This window comes from Triticum aestivum, chromosome 3B (genome assembly GCF_018294505.1).
Source record: "Triticum aestivum cultivar Chinese Spring chromosome 3B, IWGSC CS RefSeq v2.1, whole genome shotgun sequence".
Classification (NCBI taxonomy): domain Eukaryota; kingdom Viridiplantae; phylum Streptophyta; class Magnoliopsida; order Poales; family Poaceae; genus Triticum; species Triticum aestivum.
The window spans coordinates 761,934,842-761,941,960 of NC_057801.1; positions in this window are offsets into that span (position 1 = coordinate 761,934,842).

Genomic DNA, 7,119 nt, shown 5'->3' on the forward strand with positions numbered 1-7,119 from the left:
TCATGGATGAGATTGTGGAAAGTCATGTAGCTCTAAAAGGGTGAGGGTTGTCGAGCTCGACTCGATGGTCGAACTCCCATAGTCGGAGGTCATGGTCGAGATGGAACCGGGTCCTCCTCAGTCGTCTCATGTCCTCGATCTTGCACGAATTACGGGACGCGATAACCCGTTCGTCGACGCGCATGGAGCACAGGGCAGTGTTGGTCGGTTTATCTCGCTATGACAGTCGCTCCATGGTTGTTTGAAGTGAAATGAACACATGTTGTTTTTGACTTAAATTAGATCCAATCATGGGGCTGGGCTACATCTACCACCTCCATAAACTAATACTAAGAGCATTTAGATCACTACTTTAGTGATCTAAACACTTTTATATTAGTTTATAGAGGAAGTACAAAGGAAGGAGACCGGCCGTCTACCGGATGATCGATAGCTTTGCCGTTGAAGAACATGTCACCGTTGCCACAACAACGACCAAGTACCGACTTAACCAATCCCCTCCTTTTATTTCTGAACTTGTTGCTAAGGATTGTAATTCTGTGAGTTTGGAATAAAACACCCTATTTCCATTGCAAAAAAAAAAGTACCGACTTGGTGCCAACCAAGAGACATACGTTCTAGAAAGAACCCAAATGAGACATGCGACATCGAGGACTGCATGTTTACAATGAAAAGCAACCTTTGAAGGAAAAAAGGCGTCGAAAATTGGACCGAACCTGTTTCATTTGTCGAGTCCACCTTTTGTTTTCGGTCGGCAAATTCGCTTCCACGTGACCAGGCATTTGGCAAAAGCCACATCCCAAAGGAAGGCACGACGTACGCAAGGCGTCAATGGCCCGAACATCGACGACCTGTTGGTTCGATATATATGGAGGCATTGTATTGTACGGAGAGGAGGAGACGCGAACAAGAAAGGGCAGTGGACTACAAATTCAAAACAAAAGCGTCGACATACACATCACCAAATTGTTTTTTAGATGAACAGGGAGGCTCCCTCCCCGGTTTGATTACTCCGAATGAAACCCCAAAACGCACCACGGGTTTACATCAGCTCACTTAGAGGAGCAGTTCAAAGACAGTAAAAGAGTGCTAGCAGTAAATTAAGAAAACAGAATACAGATCCTTATTCTAGATCATGCGGCACGCAAGCCTGGACGAGAGCAGGGGTTTTCAGGCTAAAATCTCCGGAGCCGCGTTTGCTTCCATCTCTCCTGATCTTCTGACATCACCAAATTGTCACGTGTGCAGCACCGAAATCTAGGCAAACAATACGAAGACTGGGCCGTGACCATTACTTTCACCGACTGAACAGTAGTAGAAAACAGGGCATTTGTCCCGGTTCGTAAGGGCCTCAAGTCCCGGTTCTTGAACCGGGACTAATAGGTCATTACTAATGCCTCCCCCCTTTAGTCCCGGTTCTTACACGAACCGGGACAGATGGGCCTCCACGTGGCCGCTGCGGGCAGTCCAGGCAGGGGGGCCTTTGGTCCCGGTTGGTGACATAAACCGGGACCAAAAGGCATCCACGCGTCAGAAGCTGGTTGTAGCTGAGGTTTTTTTTTTTTTGAAAGTGGCTGGTTTAGGGGTTTTAGGGGTTAATTTAGGTTGTTATTAGCTAGCTAATAGAGAGAAGTGTCTTCTCTTATATCTTCGGGCTTAGTTTACCAACGCTACTGCTATGTTCATTTCACCTGCTGATATATAACAAATCTTCATGCTCGCATCATACATCATCATATATAATAACAAGTCCTACTAATCATGCATCATCATACAACCTCTACTCGTTATTAATAACAAGTCATACGATCATCATACTCATAGTCATCGAACCCAACCCTACATAATTGTTCTTAGCACATGATCATCAGTATCAGGTAGGACCTAAACACACTTAAGATAAAATAGCATAAAACAATATAGACCCTGACTCTCCATTATGAAGAATGGAGATCATCCTGTCTTCAATTCTTGCGCTTCGCTTCCCTTTGCTTCCAAGAAGCTCCTTACGACTGTCCATACACTAGTAGAAAAAGGACCTAATATGAGACACATTAGTGCCGGTTTGATTTTGAGCCGGCACTAATGTGTCCAATAGTGCCGGTTCCAACGGCTAGCTGGCCGTTCTCATTAGTACCGGTTTGTGGCGAACCTTTAGTACCGGTTCGTGCCACGAACCGATACTAAAGAGAATGGTGGCAGGGTGTTGTCAGTCTGGGCCCCTCTAGCACCTTTAGTACCGGTTCGTGGCACGAACCGGTACTAAAGGTCGACCTACATAAACCCTTTGTCTACCCGAGCCACTCTATTCTTCCCCTTTCCCCTCACTTCCTCTGTTCTTCCCCTCTCTTCCTCGAGCTCCTCACAAATTTTGCCCAAAATTTGTCAAGATTTGAAGGCCCCCATCCATTCAAATGATCACAAAGGTTAGCAACTTTGTCCTTACAACTTTCATTGCTAGATTAGCTCTTGCAATGCTTTGTATAGTGATTAATTTGGAAGGAATTATATTTGCTAGTATTTGATTTATATGCAATTTGAGGTCAAAAATAACACTTAGTTTGCATATGTAGGTGTGGTTTACTTAGTGCCTTCTAAATCTCCGTCGTAACCACCGTCGATCGCCCGCACCGTCCCGTCGCCGGCACCACCTTGTGGTGAGGCTCTTGTTCATGAATGTTTTACATTACCAAATTGATGTTTGTGTGATTTGGATATATAGTTACTCGTATAATTATCTTATCCATACGTTGTTTGTTATACATAATGCCATGGTTTTGATATTCGTCCCCGTCGGCCCTCGTCCTTGTTATGATTCGGATGTGGTATATTCTCATTTAAAACTAGTTGTTGCATTTCGTGTTTATGACAAATTATGCCCATCAAGTTGACATAGATATTTTTATCTAGGAGGTATGTGAACCGGAAATTCCAACCGACCCTATTGTCGAGAGGTTAAATTTAGTTGAAAGAGAAAACGAGTATTTGAAAGAAAAATTGAAAAGAATTGAGGGGGAGAAGATGGAATTGGAGTTGCATGTTGCCGATGTCGTCGATGATCACAAGATCAAGATGGAGAAAATGAGGTTGAAGATTAGAAAGATTAGAAAATATGCCATTGATAGTGTGGCTTGGTATCATTATGCTGTTAGATCAATTGTTACCTTAGTTGCGATCTTCATCGCATTTGTTGTTGCATTTAAATTCTTTAGCTAGAGAGTTATTTGTATGTTGCATTTAATTAAGTGTTGTATATGAACTTTATGTATGAAATGTATGAACTTGTATTAATTTGGTCAATCATTACATGTAATTATCCTCACTATATTCTTTTCTGTGGTATTATATGCAGGATGAAGATGTATGAAATGAAAAAATTTGGACGCTATGGCATTGGGTTCATTGACCCAAATACCATTAATGAGGACGTATGGAAGTATCCATTTTATCAAGCAGGTGTAGAGAAAAGCATGGTAGAGTTCTTGAAGCGCCTCACTAGCAATGAAGATATACTACTTCCTTACAACTTCCCGTGAGTCACACTGTCTTGTACTACAAATTCTGTTTTTACTTACTAGCTAGCTAGATGTTAATAATTAAGTGTATACGGTTTACGGTAGTTGATTAATTTTATGCACATGCCCGCTTATTTAAGACATGCAAACGTGTGCGCATGCAGTTGGCACTAGGTCTTGATAGACATTAAAGTTGAGGAAGGAAAAGTTGAATTACTGGACTTGCTAACTAAAGAAGAAAGTGACTTCACCATCGTGAAGGGGATAGTCAACAGGTAATTTTAATCATTATTAACTATATATATCTCGGCCTATTATTAGTTCGTCATTTTCTGATATGAACTATTTAATAACCTCTTTATTAATTTTCTTTGCTGGCGGGCAGGGCATGGGCAAAGTTCATCGCGGTAACTCCAGGCGAATGGAAACAAAAGTTGTTTTGGCATCGACCAAAGGTAAGTAATTAAGTAGTACTAGCTAGCTACCATCTCTTTAATTCTTGTTTCAATATCATTAATTAATTATCATACTTGATTAATCATTATCTGATTCAATTTGCGAGAACATTCGCATGATGACGTCCGAAAGGAGCAGATCTGATAGACAGGACTAGGTACGTTTGTCAGAATACTATTCACACCATTATCGATATCTAGTCACACAACTAACATACATGCATATTGATCTCCTTCTTTACAGTTCAGAGAGGTGCGGGATAAGCTCCTACCATCGGACCGCATACTAGCACTTCAAGAGGAAATAGCCGGATTTTTGCTCGATCAGGTCATAAATCCCGAAGGAGAATACTATTATCCGCTACCGCCCCCATGAACCACTTGTCATCGTGCTCCGGAGGCACCAAGGCAACATATGTAGGAGAAATTGTATATGTATACATGTGTATGTGTGAATAATGGTGTTGGTTGTGAGACATTCGATGATATATATATATATATATATATATATATATATATATATATATATATATATATATATGCGGTTCTATATGTACGAGAAAATATATTTATATATATGCATAACGTGTACAATTTGTAGTATCATGAAATACCAGCAAACAAAAAAATGTAATGGAAAATAAAAAAAAGCACCCAAACATTTAGTACCGGTTGGTGTTACCAACCGGTACTAAAGCCCTACACGCACCCGGGCCTGGCTCGTGCCACGTGTTCGCACTTTAGCGCCGGTTCGTGACGAACCGGTACTAAAGGGGGATCTTTAGTCCCCACTCTTTAGTGCCGGTTGTAGAACCGGCACTAAAGGCCATTACGAACCGGCACTAAAGGCCGGTTCTGCACTAGTGATACATTTTTTTTCATTTTTTGATTGTCATGTCTCAACTTCTTTTAGAAATCCAGTATGGACAGTTGAAATTCGTAGGACGACCTGGTTGTATGTTCAAAACATCAAGACGACCGTGCGTATACATCAGATGAGGCACACAATCATTCGGGATTATCTGTTGAAAAACATAGTAATAACTTCATAGTTAGCAATGATGTAGTAGTTTTAGAAGTATGCAAAAAGATTCACGGATGTCATAATAGTAAAAAATCTTACCAGGATATCTCCATGGTAGTTACCGTAGTTCAACACGTGCACTAGTGGCACATATTGACCATAATGTTGAGGAGTTCGATTGTAGACATTGTAATTCTCAAGATCAGTACAAAATGCGATCAGATGATTTTTCTCCTTATAAGTTAATTCGGAGCCATCGGTGTAGTGGGTTTTGTCTACCATCTTCCGTACATTCTTTAAAGAATGAAAATAAGTTGTCAATGGAAATAAGCTGTCAACTATTTTGAAATAAACAATATAAATTACTTAATAACTATGTTTGAGAAGCTCACATGGGGGGAGAATTGAAAGTGTATCTGATGGGGTTATGTACCTACGGTAGGGTCATAGACCTGATCTAAGTACCTTACCCAAGGACACCCTTAGAAGAAGTCACCTTCCAGTCGACCAACGAGGGACACACTCGACTGACTTGAAGGATTCGACCACGAAGACTCACTCGACCACCGGAAAGTCAAGAGGCACTCTGCACTGCAACGGCCTGTAATCAAGTAGACTTTATGATAGTAAAGGCACTTTATGTGGGGCGTTACCAGTAACGCCCCAGACTTAACTCACCTTAAACCCTCTCCTACGTGGGCTGGCTGGGGTCCTGGCGCACTCTATATAAGCCACCCCCCTCCACAGGCAGAGGGGTTCGGCACCTTGTAACTCGTATACTCATAATCCACTCGACCGCCTCCGGGCTCCGAGACGTAGGGCTATTACTTCTTCCGAGAAGGGCCTGAACTCGTACATCCCTTGTGCTTACAACCTCTCCATAGTTAGGACCTTGCCTCTCCATACCTACCCCCACTCTACTGTCAGGCTTAGAACCACGACAGTTGGCGCCCACCGTGGGGCAGGTGTTTTAGCGATTTTGTGGAGAAGTTGCGATTCTTCCGAGTACTTTCATCATGGTGTCTGCTGGAGTTTTGGTCGAGGGTCAAGAGATCCGTCTCGGCAATCTCACCTTCATCGCCGACGACTCCGCATGGCTCCACGAGGCTCCACTCGACGTAGATGCGCTCCCCGTCCGCGGTGCGACGCATTTTCGCGCATGTGTCCGCGGCGTTCTGCTGCGGCAACCGTCGACCCAGTATCGGTCGGCTCCTCTATCGTCCACCCTCCCGGTCTCCCGCCAGCGCAAGCGCTCAGGCCGGTCGAGGCTTCAGCGATGGGTGAGACACGCGGTGGCTCGCCAATCGGCCACCACCCAAGTTGCGGCAATCGAGCCCAACGAATCTCTCTACGGCTTGTTCGATCAGTCGACCGGCTCCGTAGAGACTGCATCCGAGTGCGGTAGCAGTGATCCAGCGGCCGAAATCTTGATGGTCGACGGGCCCCGCAGTCCCCCTGGCTTCGCCCGTGGCGATGGATCAGGTGACGGAGGCGACCCCGCACGACGCCACGAAGAGTACCAGCCTGAGCCACTCGACTCTCTGCAAAGAGAGGAGCTTCGCCGCAGGAACGTGGATGCCCTGCGTACTCCCATCGCAGGAGAAACCCCCGAGGCTCGTGCCTTGGAGGAGGCGCGTCTGGCCAATTTGGCCAAGCGCACTCGACTGGAGAATCTTCAGCGGGCACTCGACGAGCGCGCGTGGCAACGAGTACCCAACACCAGTCGACGTCAACTCTTCCCGCCGACTCAGGTATATCGAACCCCAATTCAGAATTTAGCAGCTGCGACCCGTATAGCAGAGTCCATCCAGCCTTCGCAGTCGGAAGCTGGCAGAGGTTTGCTGCAGATCAGGGATTTGCTCCGGGCAGCAGGAGATCAGAATTCAGCCGTGTCTCAGTCGCGCAACAGAATTCACAGTCGATCCGTCACTGTGAATACGGTTCAGTCGGCGCACAGCCCCAGATCGCCTCCGCGGCGTGAAGAGCGCGGGAATCGGCGAGATCAATATGACGACAGACTCGACCGAGATGACAGGCGTCGAGTGCCTAATTCCCCTCCGAGGGGTGGGTCTTACGCTCCTCGGCAGCCAGATGACAGGCGTCAGTACAGTTCAGGGCGAAGGGT